Source organism: Tursiops truncatus, chromosome 1 (assembly GCF_011762595.2).
Source record: "Tursiops truncatus isolate mTurTru1 chromosome 1, mTurTru1.mat.Y, whole genome shotgun sequence".
Lineage (NCBI taxonomy): Eukaryota > Metazoa > Chordata > Mammalia > Artiodactyla > Delphinidae > Tursiops > Tursiops truncatus.
The window spans coordinates 3,178,869-3,200,914 of NC_047034.1; the positions used below are offsets into that span (position 1 = coordinate 3,178,869).

At 39.1% G+C, this 22,046-nt stretch overlaps 1 long non-coding RNA gene across 6 annotated transcripts in view; it reads left to right on the plus strand.

The window, feature by feature from the left end:
* The first annotated feature begins 354 nt into the window (after positions 1–354).
* LOC109547513 (uncharacterized) overlaps positions 355–22,046 on the plus strand; it is a 268,139-nt gene continuing 246,447 nt past the window's right edge. For all 6 annotated transcript variants that reach the window (XR_012329812.1, XR_012329808.1, XR_004524070.2 and 3 more), the window contains exons 1-2: positions 355–633; positions 16,400–16,505. This is a non-coding gene — a long non-coding RNA (uncharacterized lncRNA). The remainder of the gene's footprint in view (positions 634–16,399; positions 16,506–22,046) is intronic.

Here is a 22,046-nt window from a genome sequence, read left to right on the forward strand (position 1 = left end):
TCAAAGGCCTCCTCCTTAATTTAGTATGATTCGTTGTGTATTCATGTATTCCACAAATGCAGGTACATCAAGTTGACTGTGGAGCTTTAATCCGCTGCTTCTGAGGCTGCTGGGAGAGATTTCCCTTTCTCTTCTTTGTTCTCACAGCTCCCCGGTCTCAGTTTTGGATGTGGCCCTGCCTCTGCGTGTAGGTCGCTGGAGGGCATCTGCTCTTCGCTCAGACAGGACGGGCTTAAAGGAGCAGCTGCTTCCGGGTCTCTGGCTCACTCAGGCCGTGGGGGAGGGAGGGGCACGGAGTTCGGGGCGGGCCTGCGGCAGCAGAGGCCGGCGTGACGTAACACCAGCCTGAGGCGCGCCGTGCGGCTCGCGCCCGTCTCTGGAGCTCCTTTAAGTGGCGCTCTGAATCCCCTCTCCTTGCACACCAGGAAACAAAGAGGGAAGAAAAAGTCTCCTGCCTCTTCGGCAGATCCAGAGTTTTCTCCGGACTCCCTCCCGACTAGCCGTGCAGTAAACCCGAGCAGGCTGTGCTCACGCTGCCAACCCCAGTCCTCTCCCTGGGCTCCGACTGAAGCCCGGGCCTCAGCTCCCAGCCCCGCCTGCCGCGGCGGGTGAGCAGACAAGCCTCTCGGGCTGGTGAGTACTGGTCAGCCCTGATCCTCTGTGCGGGAATCTCCCCGCTTTGCCCTCTGCACCCCTGTTGCTGCGCTCTCCTCCGCGGCCCCGAAGCTCCCCACTCCGCCACCCGCAGTCTCCGCCCGCGAAGGGGCTTCTAATGTCTGGAAACCTTTCCTCCTTCACAGCTCCCTCCCACTGGTGCAGGGCCCGTCCCTATGCTTTTGTCTCTGTTTTTTCTTTTGCCCTACCCAGGTACGTGGGGAGTTTCTTGCCTTTTGGGGGGTCTGAGGTCTTCTGCCAGCGTTCAGTAGGTGTTCTGTAGGAGTTTTTCCACGTGTAGATGTATTTCTGGTGTATCTGTGGGGAGGAAGGTGGTCTCCGCGTCTTACTCTTCCGCCATCTTCCTCTTTAATTTTTATTATCCAGAACTTAGTAATATATGTTAAGTGCTTTATAACAATTTAAGCTTGACCTATAGCAGAACTTGTGAATATGGAACGAATTGGAGAGATTTAGAGTACATTTAAGGAATAAAATCCACAGAGTTCTGTAACATTAAACATGGGAAAGTATAGGGAGAGAGAGCTATTCAATATGACTTCTAAGTTCTAGCTTCAGAAACTGAGTTGGTGAAAGTGTCTTTCACTGAGTCACTTGAACAGGAAGAGAGATCGTGGGTTTGGTTTTGGACATAGTGAATTCGAGCTGTCATTGACATTAGTCAGTGTTGTATATAGATCTGAAGCTCAATGACTGTTATGGACTGGATATTTGTGTCCCCCCTAAATTCATATGCTACAATCATAAACCTCATTGTGATGGTTTTGGAAGTGGGTCCCTGGGGAGGTGATTAGGTCATGAGGGCAGAGCCCTCATGAATGGGATTTGTGCCCTTGTAAAAGAGACCCCAGAGAGCTCCCTGGGCCCTTCCCTCATGCCATGTAAGGACACAGCAAAAACACAGCTGTCTGAGAACCAGGAAGTGGGCCCTTCGCAGACAGAAATTTTGCTGGTACATTGATCTTGGACGTCCCAGCCTCCAGAACTGTAAGAAATTAGATTCTGTTGTTTATGAGCCATTCTATCTGTGGTGTTCTGTTACAGCAGCTCGGATGCCTATGATAATGACTTCTGGGCTAGCCATAAAAAAAAAAAGTGAGCTAGCTGCCTAAACGTCGTGATGAAAGTCATGAATGTGGTTCGGGTTTTCTAGCAAGAGGCTGTAGAATGAGAGCACTTGGGAGCTAAGGAAAAGCTGGAAGCTAGGAAGGGGGTGGGGTCCAAGTCTAGAGACAACAGGGCATGAAAGGACGAGCTTACAGAAGAAATGGAGGAGTGGCCAGAGAGGTAGAAGGGAAACAAAGAGTGCTGTGTGTCACGGAAACCAGAGGAAGAGAGTATTTTAAGAGGGAAGAAATGATCAGCAGCATTCTTGTGACTAAGAAATGAGGAAGATGCAGAAATGTTCGTTTAGCAACATGGAGTTGGCTGTTCAGAGTATAAAGGCATATTGCCGTTTCAAGGCATATTGACACTGGAAGCCATATTTTAGTGGGCTGAGGAATATCAAACCTAAGATATTAAATATGTTCAACTCTTTCAAGATGTTTGACTGTGAAAAGGAGACAAGTAGCTGAAGGGGCTGAGAGGTCTCCAATGGGAAAATTTTGTCCATATTTAAAAGCCAATGGGAAGAAGCCTTACAGGGCAAGGTGAGCTTGAAAATACAACAGAGAAAAGGGATAATCAACAGTGGATTATTTCTGAGAATGCACGGGGGATATGATTGAAGGTATACATGAAAAAGTTAGCTTTAGATAAAGGACCAGGGAGTTTTCTTCTAGTACTGATTTAAATGTTCCACACACATTTTCATAAGTGTGCTTCATTATCAGTATTATTTCATTTTCATTTCTTCTGTATCTAAAAAGTTATGTAAGAGAATGTTACTTTAAAATATTGATACTTTTTTTCATAGCAATATAATTTTGAGATTTACTGCTTGGTGGTCAGAATTTTATCTGTACTCTGTCTACTTTGGGGAATGTTTAGAGATTTTCTTCATGATCTAGTAATATGTGTTCAATATTTGTGACAGATATGCGTTTGGAAAGAAGGTATTCCAGGCAGAAAAAAGCTTTTTCGTAGCAAATATATCTACATAATTATTACTTCCCTTGCCTCTTTCCCATGGAAGGTAACAGTGGTTAAAAGGGCAAATTGTGGAGGAAACTAGTGAATTGTAAGTTTCCAGCTTTACTACTTACTAGCGTTTTACCTTAAATATGATATTTGACCTCTCTGTGTCTAATTTCCCTCATCTGTAAACTGGTTATGATTAGAGTTCTCACATCATTAGTTTCTTAAAATGCTTAAATCCGTTAACATATTTTAATGCACTTAAATTTGTGGTTTGTGCATAGAGAGACTTAAAAATGGTTAGCTATTGTTATCTTTCTATTTGCTTCCTCTTCTTTACGGCTCAGAAAAGTGAACTGAAGTTTCCTACACGAAACATTTCTTTACTTTTTTTTCTATAATTTTTGCTTTCTTAATGTTGATGCTATATTATGTAATGTTTAGGTATTGATATATATTATCATTAGAAATATAAATATAAATATATATATATATATACACACATACGTGCGTGTGTGTGTGTTTGTGTGTGTGTATCCATAACTGTTAGTCTCCATTGTAAAGTGCCCTTTTGTTTGGTTACATGTTGACCTTGGCTATCATGAAGTTCATGACCCTGTTTTCTTTTTGTGCACATTTGCTGCTATGTGTTTACCTACCTTTTCTTTTCCAACTTTCTGATCACTTGTGTTTTAGGTGTAGCACACGTACATAACACATAGCTTGGGTTTGGCTTTGGAAGCTAATAATGAGAATCTTCTACTTTTAAAAGTGTAGTTTAGTCAGTTTACTTTGACATTACACTACTTAAGTCTTTATTCATTTATCATATTTTATATTTGATTATATATGTTATATACATAATACATATAATTCTAAATAGATAAAGATACTATAGATAGATAGGTCGATAGATAGAGATAGAGATAGTCTTTGTGTGTATGTTCTGCTGACTCTAATTTGTTTGTCCACATATTTTATTGTTGTTGATTTGGAAGAATTCTAATCTTGTTCTACTGGTTATCTCCGCATCAGCTATTGCTGTGGAAGAATATGAGGCCCACCTGACTATTTTCCCCTTATGGGTGACTTAATCTTTATGTCTGGATATCAAAAGAATTTTTAATTTTGAAGTTCAGTGTCGTTATTAGGATATGCCTCAATGCTGGTCATTCTATGTCATTTTTTCCTCTGACATGGTGGGTACTTTCATTTCTGGAAAATGTCTTTGAATTTTGTGTATTTTTAAATTTATTGTATTGGTTTTCCTCTCAGAAACACCAACTATATATACGTTGGATCTCCTTTATCAGCCTTGCATATTTATATATTCTCTTGAACCATTTTTCAGTCATGGTTCTTCTATCTTGTATCTTATCTGTTTTCATCACTTTGTCCACATATGTGTTACTATGTTTTCAGCCAGGTTTATACTCTACTGTGTTGCTTTCAATGTGGTCTTCAGTTCTGCAATAGATTGATTTTTTTCAATTCCACATCTTTCTTGAGCCCTGCCAGCTGCTGTTATTTTTACCATATCTTCTTTGAGCTCTTGTATCTCTTCTGTTTTCCAGTAAAGGCAATTCCTTCATTAAACTGTTTTTCTACTTATTTGTTATCACTTCTATTTTATACCGTGGTATCTCCTTTCCTTTACTTTTTAGTCACTGTGCATAGATCGTTAGCTGCTCCTTTTAGATGATTAGTTATTTTGAAAGTGGCTTTTCTTGCAAGAGCAAGAAGTTCTTTCAGACTTTCTTGTCTTGGCCAACTGAGACTGCAGCTGCTCCTACTGCAGATTCTCTCAGCTTCATCCTCTGGCTTCCTGATGGCTTCTACACATAGGAGTTCTAGGTAGTATCCTCTATTCGCTGCTCCTTACCTGCTTTTTTGTCATGCCAACTGGATCCAGGAAAATGGCCACCATCAGCCTCTGCACACAATTCTCCTGCTTTAAAAACGAAAGCAGTGGCCCTCAGTACATGCCACTTACTTGTCTTACAAGCGATACCTGAGATGGGAAACTTCTACACCCCTTAAAGACCTTCCTGCACTTCCATTTTCCTTTTACTAAGTTCGGCAGCCTTTTTTCCATATATTTTATATATTGTGATTTGATATTATAGATATCTCCTAATTTCATCAAAGATGAGTTGTTCAAATTGCTTTGGGATATTTTCTAAAAGAAAAGTAGGAAAATGCAATCTTTGATCCACTGTCTTTAAACCAGATGTTTTCTGATAAATTCTCGAAGCCTCCTGTCACTATTTACTCCTGTGACCATGCTGTGGTCTCTATTACAAAACATTGTTCATCCCTTTAATTCTAACAGGCGTGTGTGTAGTTTACTTTCCAAAGAGAATGCCTCTGGTTCTTTCTATTTTTATCCATAAACAAATAATATTCACCATGCTCCCATATTCAGTTTTATGGGTATTTATTTATATAAAAAAACTTTTTCTTTTATTAAAGATATTTTTATTTATTTATTTTTTTTTGGCTGCGTTGTGTCTTCATTGCTGCACGCAGGCTTCTCTCTAGTTGTGGCAAGCAGGGGCTACTCTTTGTTGCGGTGCCTGGGCTTCTCATTGCAGTGGCTTCTCTTTGCTGCGGAGCATGGGCTCTAGGCATGCGGGCTTCTGTAGTTGTGGCTCATGAGCTCTAGAGTGCAGGCTCAGTAGTTGTGGTGCATGGGCTTAGTTGCTCCGCAGCATGTGGGATCCTCCCGGACCAGGGCTCGAACCCATGTCCCCTTCATTGGCAGGCGGATTCTTAACCACTGTGCCACCAGGGAAGTCCTAAGATATTTTTATTTTTAAACATTGCATATTTCCTTATTGATGGATTCCAGTCTTGAGTTTATTTTAGTCAAATCTAAATTGCACCTTTTCAATGGCATCTAATGAGATTCATTTCCTTTCCTTTGTTGTTTCCTTTGTTATCTGACCTGAGTATATTTGTCTATAGACCTGTGATAACATTTGTTCTCCAACTTTCATCTTTTTAATCCTCATCAGAAATTCCTGAGTCTCTTCTTCACCAAATTACTTTTTTCTGTAGCTATTCCCGTTGTCCATATTTGCATTTTTATCTGGTCATTGTGAAGCTCCACACCTAAATTCATCTTAAACACATGTTGATCAAGCCAGCACATGAAAGAATCTGTCAAACACATTCTTGCAGGCTTCCTCAGATGCATTAATGCATCTTTTGCCAAGAGTCTGTGCTTATGGCATTTTTATGGTGTGTGTAAAAAACTACATCCTGCTCTGCCACGCCATATATGTAGGCAGCCTTTTACTTAATTCCCTACCAAAAATGTAAATGTCTTCAGACACATATTTCAGATTTGCCTACAAGCATCCCTCATGTGGAACAGCGGAGGTGGGTCGTAATTAATTGGTCAGATGCATCTCTGCAGGCCAGCCACCACACTTCACAGCCCTCTTCAGAGTGATGTCCATTTACTTATGACATTTTCGTATCTGTCACTGAATTAGCATGGCCTGTCTTCAGTTTGGGGAAGTAGCAATATTCTTCCCTCTTGTTGCTAGGGTTTGTGAATCTGACATATGATGATGAAGGCCTGGAATTCAATCATAATGTTCTAACCCCCCGGGGTGTGTGGCAGAGCTATAAAAAAAAAGGTGGAGTTAGAGGTAGACAGGTGATAAGAGTCCATCACATGCTGCCTTTGCTCACGACTAGGGATGCTTTAGAAGATTGATTTGAGAATACTTGTACGTGCCGTGCCGTGCTGGAACAGATAAAGGACTGACTGTCTTAGAAAGCAAGATGAAGCTCCTTCAGAAAGCCCCAAATCCTACTTCATAGGAGAGTTTCCAGATCTATTCTATATCCTCTTTCTCTGCTGAGTCGTGTTCTTTCAAGTGTTCTTCAGTCCCTGAGAATGGTTTTCTTTTTGAGTTTCCTCTTGGGTTAATTTTTCATTTGGCCTCAGAGCATTACTTATCCTCCTTAACGAACCAGAACAGAGGAATATCAACCTGAGCTTTTCCATTACAGATGCACTCGCCTGCATTTGCAGTGGATACAGTTAGTGATAGATTCAGGTAGGGACATAAACCCAGCACATCCCTCCTGCCCTCCATGACACACTCAAGAAGGGCTTTTCTTGGACATACTGCACTTAGGCTTTTCACAACACTCCCTCCTCCCCTTTATCTCTGCAAAAGGCCTAAAAGTACAACTGAAAATCGAGTTTGGTAAAAATCTGCATGGTCATCTGATGCTCTATGCACATAGAATTACACTTAAATCAATATTTATCTGCTTCCAACTTCTTACCTCTGGTCTAGTAGTTATATGAGATTTAAATGAGCATGAATAGATCTTTGCCTTATCATAGGTAATACCTTACTGAACCAAGAAAATACCAGGGATAAAAAAAAAACCCGGAGGATTGACAAGGAATATAATTTTAAGTAGAATAGATAAAATTAAGACAGATAATATTGGAGTCAAGGGTACAAATACATTATAGAAAATAGAAATATTAAAAGCAAAATATAAAAAAGCACAGAAAATAGCATGCCTTTATCAAAGGTCACTGGTTAGAAATCTTTTAAAAAATAATTTTATAGAAGTCTAATTTTTGCTTAATTTTTTATATTATTTAACAAGAGATTGTCATTTTCTTATTAAATATTGACTATGATGGAAAGCCTAAGTGAAATTCTCACTCTGTGTACCCCCATCCCAGTTTTCATGGAAAATTAATTTTCTTTCAAGTTCTTTTACCTCCTGGTCTACCCCCTTATATAATGAAACACTGGCTTCTTCTAGATTGCCTGACTTTTTAAATAAAAACAGCTTCCCATTGACCAAAATTCTCCTAGAGGTAAAAACACAAGAGTCAGTTTGAGTGAGTTTTTGCTCCCATTCTACCCCAGGTGGAGTAATTGAATTGATGTACTGTGTGGCTTCAAGGCAGTCACATTCCAGGATGTCTGATATTGCTATACGGTGCTAAGAGTCACATCCACAGGCATCCTTTTCACTATATCTTCATCTCTGATCTTAGTTATGCCACACTCATTACTAATTCACTCCTGGCTGTACCCAAACATTTGCATATTCTCAGTTTTTATCTTCCCCTCCCTTTAAGAATGCCCATCATTTCCCATCTTTGGTTATTAATGTAACTCATTATAGGCTTCTCCAGCTGTCCTCAAAATGTATGCTGAATAAGACATGAGGAGGAAAGCTTAGAAAAAATAGCTTTCCAGTCCAGGCAAATCATTAGAGGAATTTATGTCAGAAAGCAGAAGAAAATTTTCCATACTGTAGAGTTAGCTTTGTTACTTAGTCATGTGCACTATAAAGTCGAGAAATGATACTTTTATTCCAATATGATTATCAATCATTGCATACATTCAGTTTCAGAAACTGATTCTACATTCAGAATTTTATTTTCCTAATGATGGAATTAAGGAAAGGAGATTTTTTTTCCCATAGAATTCTATTGACCTATTATAAGGATTTTTAACTGTTGCAAAAATGTCTAGTTCTTTTATTAAATTCAACAATTTGCTTCCATTTGTATATATGTATAGATGTACAATTGGTATATGTACATATATGTAATAGCATTCATGATAAGGACATGTAATTTTAGGTGATGACTTGTTTTACAATGTCTCACAGATGGTGCTTTATACAAAAATGTTAAAGAACTAGAAAACATGGGGCTACTCAATGCGTCCTTCATTGTAAAGTGATTATTACTGCCTGTCTTCACAATCAACACAATTGCATATGGTGTCATTTCACTGGATATTGGAAGACATCAATATCTAGACCCATGGCTTTCCTCAACCAATGGTTAATGCCAGAAATTTCAGTGCTGGACTCTCCCTTTATTTTCCTCTCTAGTTTACCTTTCTTTCTATTCGTCTTCTTTGTTCCTTTTTCCTCTATGCCTGTCATCCAATCATTTACTTTTTATTTATTCTTTTTTTAACATCTTTATTGGGGTATAATTGCTTTAAAATGTTGTGTTAGTTTCTGCTATAAAACAAAGTGAATCAGCTATATGTATACATATATCCCCATATACCCTCCCTCTTGCATCTCCTTCCCATCCTCCATATCCCACCCCTCTAGGTGGTCATAAAGCACCTAGGTGATCTCCACATGCAATGCAGCTGCTCCCCACTAGTTATCTACTTTACATTTGGTAGTTTATATATGTCAGTGCTACTCTCTCACTTCGTCCCAGCTTCCCCTTCCCCCTCCCCGTGTCCTCAAGTTCATTTTCTACGTCTGTGTCTTTATTCCTGTCCTGCCCCTAGATTCATCAGAACCACTTTTTTTTTTTTAAGATTCCATACATATGTGTTAGCAATGGTATTTGTTTTTCTCTTTCTGAATTACTTCACTCTGTATGATAGGCTCTAGGTCCATTCACCTAACGACAAATAACTCAATTTCATTTCTTTTTATGGCTGAATAATATTCCATTGTATATATGTGCCACATCTTCTTTATCCATTCATCTGTCGATGGACACTTAGGTTGTTTCCATGTGCTGGCTATTGTAAATAGGGCTGCAATGAACATTGTGGTACATGGCTCTTTTTGAATTATGGTTTTCTCAGGGTATATGCCAAGTAGTGGGATTGCTGGGTCATATTTTTAGCTGGGTTCTATTTTTAGCTTCCAAAATTATGTTGAATAATAGTGGTGAGAGTGTGCAACCTTGTCTTGTTCCTTATCTTAGTGGAAATAGTTTCAATTTGTCACCATTAAGAAGGATGTTGGCTGTGAGTTTCTCATATATGGACTTTATTATGTTGAGGTAAGTTCCCTCAATGCCTACTTTCTGGAGGGTTTTAATTATAAATGGGTGTTGAATTTAGTCACAAGTTTTTCTTCATATATTGAGATGATCATATGGTTTTTCTCCTTCAATTTGTTAATATGGTTTATCACATTGATTGATTTGCATATATTGAAGAATCCTTGCATTCCTGGGATAAAACCCACTTGATCATGGTGTATGATCCTTTTAATGTGCTGTTGGATTCTGTTTGCTAGTATTGTTGTGGAGAATTTTTGCATCTATGTTCATCAGAGATATTGGTCTGTAGTTTTCTTTTTTTGTGACACCTTTGTCTGATTTTGGTTTCAGGGTGATGGTGGTCTTGTAGAATGAGTTTGGAATATATTTTGAAAGAGCTTGAGAAGGATAAGTGTTAGCTTTTCTCTAAGTGTTTGATAGAATTTGCCTATGAAGCCATGTGGTCCTGGGCTTTTGTTTGTTGGAAGATTTTTAATCACAGTTTCAATTTCAGTGCTTGTGGTTGGTCTGTTTATATTTTCTATTTCTCCCTGGTTCAGTCTGGGAAGGTTGTGCCTTTCTAAGAATTTGTCCATTTCTCCCAGGTTTTCCATTTTATTGGCATATAATTGCTTGTAGTGATCTCTCATGATTCTTTATATTTCTGCAGTGTCAGTTGTTACTTCTGCTTTTTCATTTCTAATTCTATTGATTTGAGTCTTCTTCCTTTTTTTCTTGATGAGTCTGGCTAATGGTTTATCAATTTTGTTTATCTTCTCAAAGAAAGAGCTTTTAGTTTTATTGATCTTTGCAATAAATTCCTTCATTTCTTTTTCATTTATTTCTTATCTGATCTTTATGATTTCATTCCTTCTACTAACTCTGGGTTGTTTTTTTTTTTCTCTAATCGCTTTAGGTATAAGGTTAGATTGTTTATTTGAGATGTTTCTTGTTTCTTGAGGTAGGGTTGTATTGCTATAAACTTCCCTCTTAGAACTGCTTTTGCTGCCTCCCATAGGTTTTGAGTCATCGTGTTTTCATTGTCATTTGTTTCTCGGTATTTTTCGATTTCCTCTTTGATTTCTTCAGTGATCTCTTGGTTATTTGATAGTGTATTGTTTAGCCTCCATGGTTTGTATCTTTTGCAGTTTTTTTTCCTGAAATTGATATCTAATCTCATAGCGTTGTGGTCAGAAAACATACTTGATATGATTTCAATTTTCTTAAATTTACCAAGGCTTGATTTGTGACCTAAGATATATCTAGCCTGGAGAATGTTCCATGAGCACTTGAGAAGAATGTGTATTCTGTTGTTTTGGGATGGAATGTCCTATAAATATCATTTAAGTCCATCTTGTTTAATGTGTCATTTAAAGCTTGCGTTTCCTTATTTATGTTAATTTTGAATGATCTGTCCACTGGTGAAAGTGGGGTGTTAAAGTCCCCTACTATTACTGTGTTACTGTTGATATCCCCTTTTATGGCTCTTAGCATTTGCCTTATGTATTGAGGTGCTCCTATGTTGGGTGCATAAATATTTACAATTGCTATATCTTCTTCTTGGATTGATGCCTTGATCATTATGTAGTGTCCATCTTTTTCTCTTGTAATAGTCTTTATTTTAAAGTCTATTTTGTCTGATATGACAATTGCTACTCAAGCTTTCTTTTGATTACCATTTGCATGGAATATCTTCCTCCATCCCCTCACTTTCAGTCTGTATGTTTCCCTAACTCTGAAGTCCGTCTCTTGTAGACAGCATATATGTGGATCTTGTTTCTGTATCCATTCAGCCAGTCTGTGTCTTTTGGTTGGAGCATTTAATGCATTTACATTTAAGCTAATTATCAATATGAATTTTCCCATTACCATTTTCTTAATTGTTCTGGGTTTGTTTTTGTAGGTCTTTTCCTTCTCTTGTGTTTCCTGCCTAGAGAAGTTTCATTAGCATTTGTTGTAAAACTGGCTTGGTGGTGCTGAATTGTCTTAACGTTTGCTTGTCTGTATAGGTTTTACTTTCTCCATCAAATCTGAATGAGACCCTTGCTGGGTAGAGTAATCTTGGTTGTAGGTTTTTCCCTTTCATCACTTTAAATATGTCCTGCCACTCCCTTCTGGCTTGCAGAGTTTCTGCTGAAAGATCAGCGTTAACCTTACGGGGATTCCCTTGTATGTTATTTGTTGCTTTTCCCTTGCTGCTTTTAACATTTTTTCTTTGAATTTAATTTTTGATAGTTTGATTAATATGTGTCTTGACACGTTTCTCTTTGGATTTATCCAGCCTGGGACTCTCTGTGCTTCCTGGACTTGATTGCCTATTTCCTTTCCCCTGTTAGGGAAGTTTTCAACTATAGTCTCTTCAAATATTTTCTCAGTCCCTTTCTTTTTCTCTTCTTCTTCTGGGACCCATATAATTCACATATTGGTGCATTTAATGTTGTCCCAGAGGTCTCTGAGATTGTCTTCAATTCTTTTAATTCTTTTCTCTTTATTCTGCTCTGCAGTAGTTATTTCCACTATTTTATCTTCCAGGTCACTTATCCATTCTTCTGCCTCAGTTTTTCTGCTATTGATTCCTTCTAGAGTGTTTTAAATTTCGTGTATTGTGTTGTTCATCACTGTTGTTTGCTCTTTATTTCTTCTAGGTCCTGTTAAATGTTTCTTGTATTTTCTCCATTCTGTTTCCAAGATTTTGGATCATCTTTACTCTGAATTTACTCATTACTCTGAATTCTTATTCAGGTAGACTGTCTATTTCCTCTTCAATTGTTTGGTCTGTTGGATTGTTACCTTGCTCCTTCCTCTGCTGCGTATTTCTCTGTCATCTCATTTTGCTTAACTTACTTGTTTGGGGTCTCCTTTTCGCAGGCTTCACGTTCGTAGTTCCCGTTGTTTTTGGTGTCTTCCCCCAGCAGGTAAGGTTGGTTCAGTGGCTTGTGTAGGCTTCGTGGTGGAGGGGTCTGGTGCCTGTGTTCTTGTCGTTGTGGCTGCATCTTGTCTTTCTGGCGGGCAGGGCCACATCTGGTGGTGTGTTTTGGGGTGTCTCAGTATGATTTTAGGCAGCCTCTCTGCTAATGGGTGGGGTTGTGTTCCTGGCTTGCTAGTTGATTGGCGTGGGGCATCCAGCACTGGAGCTTGCTGGCCTTTTGGTGAAGCTGGGTCTTAGCGTTGAGATGGAGATCTCTGGGAGAGCACTCACTGATTGATATTACATGGGGCTGGGAGGTCTCTGGTGTTCCAATGTTCTGAACTCGGCTCTCCCACCTCAGAGTCTCAGGCCTGACACCAGGCCAGAGCACCAACACACTGTCAGCCACATGGCTCAGAAGAAAAGGCAGAAAAAAGAAAGAAAAAAATAATTAAAAAATAATAAATACTAAAAAATTATTAAAATAAAAAAATAATAATTTTAAAAAAGAAGAGAGCAACCAAACCAATAAACAAATCCACCAATGATAACAAGCGCTAAAAACCATACTAAGATTAACATAAACATGAGAAACAAGTTAGTCACAGACAGCAAACCCCACGTCTACAGTTACTCCCGAAGTCCACCTCCTCAATTTGGGATGATCCGTTGTCTATTCAGGTATTCCACAGGTGCAGGTACATCAAGTTGATTGTGGAGCTTTAATCTGCTGCTCCTGAGGCTGCTGGGAGAGATTTCCCTTTCTCTTCTTTGTTCGCACAGCTCCTGGGGTTCAGCTTTGGATTTGGCCCCGCCTCTGCGTGTAGGTCACCCTCAGGCATCTGTTCCTGCCCAGACAGGATGGGATTAAAGCAGCAGCTGATTAGGGGGCTCTGGCTCACTCATGCCCGAGGGGGAGAGTGGGATACAGTAATTATAATTGGAGCGCAGGGCCAACCTGCGGTGGCAGAGGTCAGCGTGAAGTTGAAACAGCCTGAGGCACACGGTGTGTTTGCTGGGGGGGATCTGTCCCTGGATCACGGGACCGTGGCAGAGGCGGGCTGCACAGGCTCCTGGGAGGGGAGGTGTGGATAGTGACCTGTGCTTGTACACAGGATTATTGGTGGCTGAAGCAGCAGCATTAGCATTTCATGCCCATCTCTGTGGCCCAAGCTGATCGCTGTGGCTCATGCCCATTTCTGGAGCTTGTTTAGGCGGTGCTCTGAATCCCCTCTCCTTGCCCACCCTGAAACAATGGTCTCTTGCCTCTTAGGCAGCTCCAGACATTTACCCCACTCCCTTCTGGCTAGCTGTGGTGCACTAGCCCCCTTCAGGCTGTGTTCATGTCTCCAACCCCAGTCCTCTCCCTGGGATCTGACTGAAGCCCGAACCCCAGCTCCCAGCCCCTGCCCATCCCAGCGGGTGAGAAGACAAGCCTCTCAGGCTGGTGAGTGCGGGTCGGCACCGATCCTCTGTGTGGGCATCTCTCTGCTTTGCCCTCTGCACCCCTGTTGCTAAGCTCTCCCCCGTGGCTCTGAAGCTTCCCCCCACCCACTTCCCATCTCTGCCAGTGAAGGGGCTTCCTATTGTGTGGAAACTTTTCTCCTTCACAGCTCTCTCCCAGAGGTGCAGGTCCCATCCCTATTCTTTTGTCTGTGTATTTTCTTTTTTTAGCCCCACCCAGTTATGTGGGGCGTTTCTTGCCTTTTGGGAAGTCTGATGTCTTCTGCCAGTGCTCAGTAGGTGTTCTGTAGAGTTGTTCCACGTGTAGATGTATTTTTTAAAAAAATTTATGTATTTATTTATTTATTTTTGGCTGTGTTGGGTCTTTGTTGCCGTGTGCGGGCTTTCTCTAGTTGTGGTGAGCGGGGGCTACCCTTTTGTTGCGGTGCGCAGACTTCTCATTGTGGTGGCTTCTCTTGTTGCGGAGCATGGGCTCTAGGCACACGGGCTTCAGTAGTTGTGGCATGTGGGCTCAGTAGTTGTGGTGCACGTGCTTACTTGTCCGCGGCATGTGGGATCTTCACAGACCAGGGCTCGAACCCGCGTCCCCAGCATTGGCAGGCATATTCTTAACTACTGCACCACCAGGGAAGCCCCTGTAGATGTATTTTTGATGTATTTGTGGGAAGGAAGGTGATCTCCAAGTCTTAGTCCTCCACCATCTTGAAGGCCCCCCCCATTTATTCTTATATTAATCTTTACTTGCTCACTCAATGAAAGCCAGGAACTTTGCTAGAAATACAAAGACAATACAAGTATTGTCAATACAATATTTGTCAATACAATATGTATTGACAATACAATACTTGCTCACTCAATGAAAGCCAGGAACTTTGCTAGAAATACAAAGACAATACAAGTATTGTCAATACAAGTATTGTCAATACAATATGTATTGACAATACAATACATCCTCTGAAGATGAGGAAGATTAAATTTAGAGATGGCAGGTCATTTTTCCAAGATCACTATCTACTTATATGGTAGAACTTTGATTTGAGAAATGAGAATTTTGTGTCTGAATAGTGAGTTTTATTGTTTTTAAATTTTCTTTAAAAATTAGTTAGCCACACATACATGCTAAGATCTATTTCCCTTCACAGCTCACAAGTTTGTATTGATTATGTGAAAATATTTGAAAAAATAGTCACTTGATAATACATTATTATTAAATAAGAATGCAAAGGTTGCAAGTAGTGTCAATTTTTTAGGTATTAAACTCTTTATAGATTGTAACTTTATAAAACGGTTCTATCCACTTCATTTCTGAGTTGAATGCCACAAATGTTTTGTTTTCCATGCCAAGGTTCCTGGCTGCAAATGGCAGAAGCCAATGCCTCTCATGGGAAGTGGTAAAGGCAAAAACATTGACTTGATTCATCGTAGCTCACAGAACCAATGGCAAAGCAAGAGAGCACATTACAGAAATTTGTATTAGAAATAATTGAGGCAAAGCAGCCCCAAAATCAGCAGGTGTCACCACTGGACTCTTGCTGCCTTATTGCCCCCAATCCACCATTGTCCCATGAAAACTTCGGGCTGACTCTTGATCCCTACGGTGCTTCCTTAAGATTCCAAGATCTGATCAAGAGCCTAAGCTACAAACCAGTCATTCCACCGACAGAGAATAAATAGAATCGTTTCCTTCCGTTTGGCTTCTAGAGTGGGAGTTAGGACCCTGCTTTGACACCATTTGAAGATCCCCATCAACACAGAGAGCGCTTGCATGTTGGTTGCCCACATCACAAAAATTTTGTAATGCAGTTGTATGTTGAGGCCTTTTCTAAGCAATAGCTAAGTTATACAGCAATTTCACTGAATAGCTTGGAGTAACACAGCTTAGTAGAGAGAAAGTCTAACATCTAAGTCTCTTGACCTTCCTTCCTTTTTATCAGGTCACCATGTTTATCCATAGCTTTATGAAACACAGGAAATATAATTAATACCTACTACAGTGCCTGCTGTGGTACATGTCGTTTAAATGCTCCTCCATTTTGTTTTTCCTTGTCTGCTTTGAGTGCTGACTTAAGAAATGAGTTTTCTCATGAATTTGCTTTGAAGATTATTTTTTATTATACTTTGAATATAAATCATTAAAAATGACATATGTGAAATTGTCACCTTGTATTCATGGCCAGTGTAAGCTTAGGTCAGTGAATAAAATTTGGAACAAATCAACTGTTTTAGGCATTAGAGCAGACATCTGATTTCTATCTTTGCCTGTGAAAAAAAAATGCTAAGTTTCTCAATTTGAAAAATATAATGCATTCAGTAATCCAAGAAAGCTGAAATTCAGGTAAATTCTGCAGTTTTTCCTGTTCTATCCAACACAAAATAATCGTTTTATCATAGTTTTGCACAAAAAGGACTTTAAAAAGAACCCTCAAGGATGGGATTAGTACACTCAGAGAACCCTCTTACTCTCTTCCTAGCATGTGAAGATAAAATGAGAAGTTGGCAGTCTGCAAGCAGGAAGCAGTCCCCCACCAGACCTGACCCCGCTGGCACCCTGATTTCGAACATCCAGCCTCCAGAACTGTGAGTGATAAATTTCTGTTGTTCATAAGCCATCCAGTCTGTGGTCTTCTGCTATTGCAGCCTGATCTAAGACAAGGAGTCATTTGCTTTTTCTTTCTTTGTTTCTTCCTATATGGATATCCACTTACTGCAGAATCATTTAGTTGAAAGATTATTTTTTTCCCCACTGAATTGTCATGGAACTTCTGTTATAAACTGTAAACCATTCTGGTGTTCTCTGTTGTGTTTCATAGGTTTATTTTTATACATATTCTGTCTTAATGACTGTTGCTTTACAGTAAGTCTTGATATCAGATAGTGGAAGGTCTCCAAGTTCGTTCATCTTCAAAATTGACTTCGCTATTCTAGGCATGTCCGTATAATTTTAGACTTAGTGACTTTTTGCTCATTTTATCTCTTCTGTTAGCTGTTTAAATTACATTTTTATTTTCATGGTTTAAAATATGTATCCTTGACTTCTTACAATCTCCCTTAAATTAGAATATTGACTACTTTTTGAATGATGTAAAAAAATTTTAAAATGTTTAACTCAATTTACCCACCCACAGTTTTTGGTATTGTTGATACATATTTTATTTCTTCTTATGTTATAAACTCACAAGGCAGAATTATCACTCTTGCTTTAAAAGTCACAGTGACATATTTCTCCACAAGTTTACCTTTTCTGGTCTTCCTTTCTTCTGGAACTTTCTTCTTCCACTTATTATCATTTCATTTCAGTCTAAAGGAACTCTAAGTAATTCTTACGGTGCATGTCAATTGGCACATATTGTTTTAGTTCTTTTTTAGGTGGTGAGGTATCTGAAAATAAGTTTATATTGCCTCTGTTTTTGAAGGATGTTTACTGAGGGATTAGAATTATAAAGTGGCAGATTTGCACCCCTTTAGGCCCTTAGCAGATGTAATTTCATTGTCCTTCTCCTAGGTTTTATTGTTTATCTTCAAAAGATAGTCATCAGATATAACGTCACATTTTAAAAAGTAGCGTGTCATTTATCTCCATCTGCTTCTAAGGTCTTGTCTTTGGTTTTCAACATTTGAATTTTGATGTGCCTAAGTGTGTTATTTTTTTTCCAGTTTTCATTCATGGGGTTTCCTGAGCTTCTCGAATCTGTGGGTCAATGTGTTTTCATCACTTTAGGAAAACTCTTAGCCATTATCTCCTCAAAAACGACTTCTGCCCATTCTCTTCCTCCTCTTTTTCTCTCTGCCTCACTTTGCATATTTTCTGTTTATCCACCATCTCATGTCTTGTAAGTTTTTATTCGAGGAAAGACATTGTTATAATCACAGAGGCTTCAGATTGTATATCCTCCCCAGAAAATGTTCTCCATTTTTTTGTGGTACACATTAGTAATTAAGCTGCATTGGTTCTGTGTTGCAATTTTAGTAAGAATTAGTCAATTTATGATTTGTCTCTATTCCTGAGATTAGACCATTAGGACTATGAATTTAGAGCTGTCAGGTCTCTCTCTTCAGGTGTGAAAGACCATGGGAACTTTAGTTATACTCTACAGAAATGGGAGCAAAATGCTTTTCTCTAATCTCAAATTCCTTATATATATATTTATTACAGGTTATTGTGAGGAATTAAATGATCTAATGTATCTGAACTATTTAACAGTGTTTGACATATAGTACATTTTCAAGAAATGTGAACTATTATTGGTTGATTGCAGATATTATTCTTTCGATCTTATATGACTTTAGTGAGCATCCTTTCCTAGAGATGTAGTGAGCTGCAGTTTGCTTGCATCTGTTGGCACGTACAGATGTAATTGTGCTGAGTATATATATGATTATGTAATGGATGACGTCAGCTAAAAGTGATGTCCAGAGCTGGTCCTCGGCTAGGGCTAACTGCTTTCCCAAGATGGTGACCACAGTATCTTCCATCTCTTCTTCTTTTCCTCCAACGTGACTTTGACTCTCCTCCCAATGAGGAGACTTTTGGGACTTATTTTAACCAATAAGTTATGGCAGAAGCAATGCCCTGGGCTTTCTGAGGCTATATTATAACAGGTTCTTAAGCTTCTAATTTGTGTACTAGACAGAGTACTGACCCTTTAGACCTTCATGCACGTGTAAACAGTCCAACTGCCCTAAGGTTGCCCGACTGAGGGATCACGTGGAGTTTCTGAGACCACGTGGAGAGACAAGCTCCTCCAGCCCCAGCTGTCCCCGCACTGTTCTGCTCTAGTTCCAGGTGCTGGCTGACTCACCCCATGAGAGGCTCTGAGCCAAAGCCACACTTTCAAGTTCTTCCCGAGTTCCTGATCCATAGACACTATGAGGCACGATGAAGTGAGCGTGGTTGTTCTGAGCCAGTGTGTGATGGAGTGACTTCTCAGCACCAGATAACCAGAATGAGTTGTCGAGATGCTCTCTCTGCCATGTACTTTTCTTTGACACCGTCCACTCTCCGCCCAGACTCGTTCTCCCCTCCTAACAGAGGGACAATATGCGGTCCTTCACGTAGTCTTGACCTCTTAATCCTGCTCTGCCCAGATCGTGCCTGGACTTCCCCACATACCCTGAAATGAAACTGGCTCGCTGGAACTTGCGAGATAATTGGCTGACTAACCGAGTAAACGAATTTTCCCTAAAGACTTTATGGTTATTGATATCTTAATACGTGTCTCTTTCTAGAGAGGCACATTCATATCTTTTAAAAATCTTCTAAATTGGCACTCAAAATAGATTGACTAATGTTTGGATTTTGGATAGAATGAAGATCTTTTGAGGAAAATATTTTTAAGTGTTGAAGAAGGAGGTGTGCAATGTTGCAAGATGTTCAGGACCTGAAAAATCACCCTATATGGTCTCTGCCTATAGCCCATTCTTTCTTTTATCCCTGAGTAGCTAAAATAAGTAATGTGATGACATCTCATTTTGCTGTGGGTTCTTAATCTGAAATCGTAATCAATGGTCAAAATGTTTGCAAAGCATTCCAAATCCCTTGTATTAGAATCAACCTAATAATGTCAAGATGTTATTGGCATTACATAGGTTTCTGTATGGTGAGGTTCAAATCAACACTCTAGGCTTAGTTATATTAGGAAAGCTAATGTATATAAGCTAGAGCTAATGTTAATCTGATTGTCAAAACTAATTAGGCTGAAATTCTCAATTGTGAACTTCCACTAAACCACTGAACCAATGCTATCTAAATTGGAAGTGTTTTTTTTTTCTCTCTCTTAATACAACATAGAAGAGACTCATGAATTTTTCATGTTACTTATGGTCATCTCTGCAACAGAGTGTGGGGTTCCAACCTGACCTGCAAAGTATACCTGCAGCATGTTAATAAAATGTCTTCTTTTTACCTAGGCCAGAGTCTAATGTATATGTGACTTCCCAAAGTGGGAGTAGATAAGCCAATTAATTGGTGTCACACAAATATTCTGTGGGGTGTGCCAAGATAGTGCTCCAGTAGGTCCCATGGACAATCCAAGGAGTTGCTCTTAGGATCGCCAAAAGGATGCTAGACATTCTCCCATCTGTTCTTGGAAACCCTTTGGTCCAACAACTGAAAGGGAACTAGGAATCTACATGCCACCTATTCCAAAAACTCTTTCTCTGGGCTTGTGGTTTAATCACTGTTATTTGTGAACAATGCAAAAAAAATGTTCTCTGGTGTTCTGGTTTTCTGGCTGGGCTTACTGAGCCCTTCCCTCTGTCCACTGACTTGTTTCCTGGTTTTCAAATGTATCTCAGACTCTCCACCTGAAAAAGAAATGAAATATAAATGCACACATATTGGTAACACTTCGCATGTACTGCTTATACCTCAGGCTACACTTGTAGTTCATTCTTTTGTTTTAATATCAACCTTCCATCCATGAAAAGTTTTTGCCACTCTTATGACTTTTTTAAATTGAAGTGTAGTTGATTCACAATGTTGTGTTAATGTCTGCTATACAGCAAAGTGATTCAGTTATACATATATATATATATATATATATATACATTCTTTTTTTTATGTTCTTTTCCTGAAATTTTTAAGTTAAATGTTGATTTCTCCATTTATTTCTTGTGGGTGTTCATTCCATCACAAAGACCTATTTTTTTTGCCTTCCGAAGTGCTCCTTTACCCTATCTTTTCTTTTTCTACATTCACTTGCACTGTCCTTATCTATGCCCAGCATATAAATATAAGAACCGGTGTGTATTTTATAGAAAGGGAATCATTACTACCATTGACTATGTTCTATGTTGTGTCAACCATATTCAGAAATGACTTTGAAATGTGTGAAAAAATTAGGGTCTGCGTTAGCTCATTGAGTTGTGAACCTTTTCTATGCTGTTAACTGAACCGTGTGATGAGGGAATGTGATAGCTTGCCCCCCACCAGCCCCATACACACACACACCACCAGCACATTTGTTGGAGATGATCACATAGTTAGTGAGGTTTTACTGTTTGGGGAGGTTTGACTAAAATTATATTATAATTCAGCTCAGGCAAATGGAGAAATAAACAATTTAGTTTAATAATGTACCCAGAGTTTGGACATGAAAAGAAATAATGAAACCAGAAAAAATAACTTTTAAATTTCTTTTTGTCTATTTCTTTAAAATATTTGCAGTGGCGTTATCTATAAAGATGTATACGGTAATAGGATGTAAGTTATTCCTTCAACAGTTTTATTTTGAGTATTTTCTAAAATTTTTATTTCCTCAATATTATTTTACTGGATGATTAATATGATCAACTTCACTTACTGAAAATTAAAGAGTTAGCATAATAGGAATTTCAGAGTAAAGAGACAAAACATTTCTTGAACCTCACAAGAATTAAATATGCCTCAAAGGCACAAAAGAAATTCTGTGGCATGAAAGTCTCAAATTTCCAAACGAGGTGGCATGCATTTTATGCTGGAATGTTCATTCTATAATCAATAATGCATAATTTTTATTCATGATATACACAAACACTTCTTTCCTGCAAATAATGGAGCCTGAGACCAAGATCTCCTAAGTGTACACCAGTCCGGGATTTTGTTTGGTCAGAGACTGGTCTGTCAGGTTTTGCCATAAAAGTCTGTTGAAGACATACAGTTAACAAAGGGATTTTTCACTTGTACATAATGGGCCAAATACAACCCCCCATGAGCCTCTTATATTATGTTTCTTCTTGAGGCTGTTCCTTCTGTTTTCTTTTTTCCTTGGTTGGATTTGCTGGCATATAAAACAGCAGAGTTTCAACATTCTTTGTGACGAGTAATCCTATTAGTTTGGGAAAATGATTTTCCTGAAATTTGGAAACCAGGATAATTTGCTTCATGTCACCTTTCACACATGCCGTATTTAATCACAATGCACTTTTTAATTGCCATAAAATAAGAAAGGCTTTATGTCTGTTTTTTTTTTTAAGTGTCCCTTTATTCTAACTTGGAAGCCTAATTAGTCCCGATTGTATTAAAATGCTTTGTTTTTGCTGCTTTTGTCAAGGGAAGAGTTAGAACATGATGCCTGTCTTGGTAGGTCACAGGCTGAAGAGGCCTGACCCGGGGAATCAAACGTCTGACCTGGCCTGACC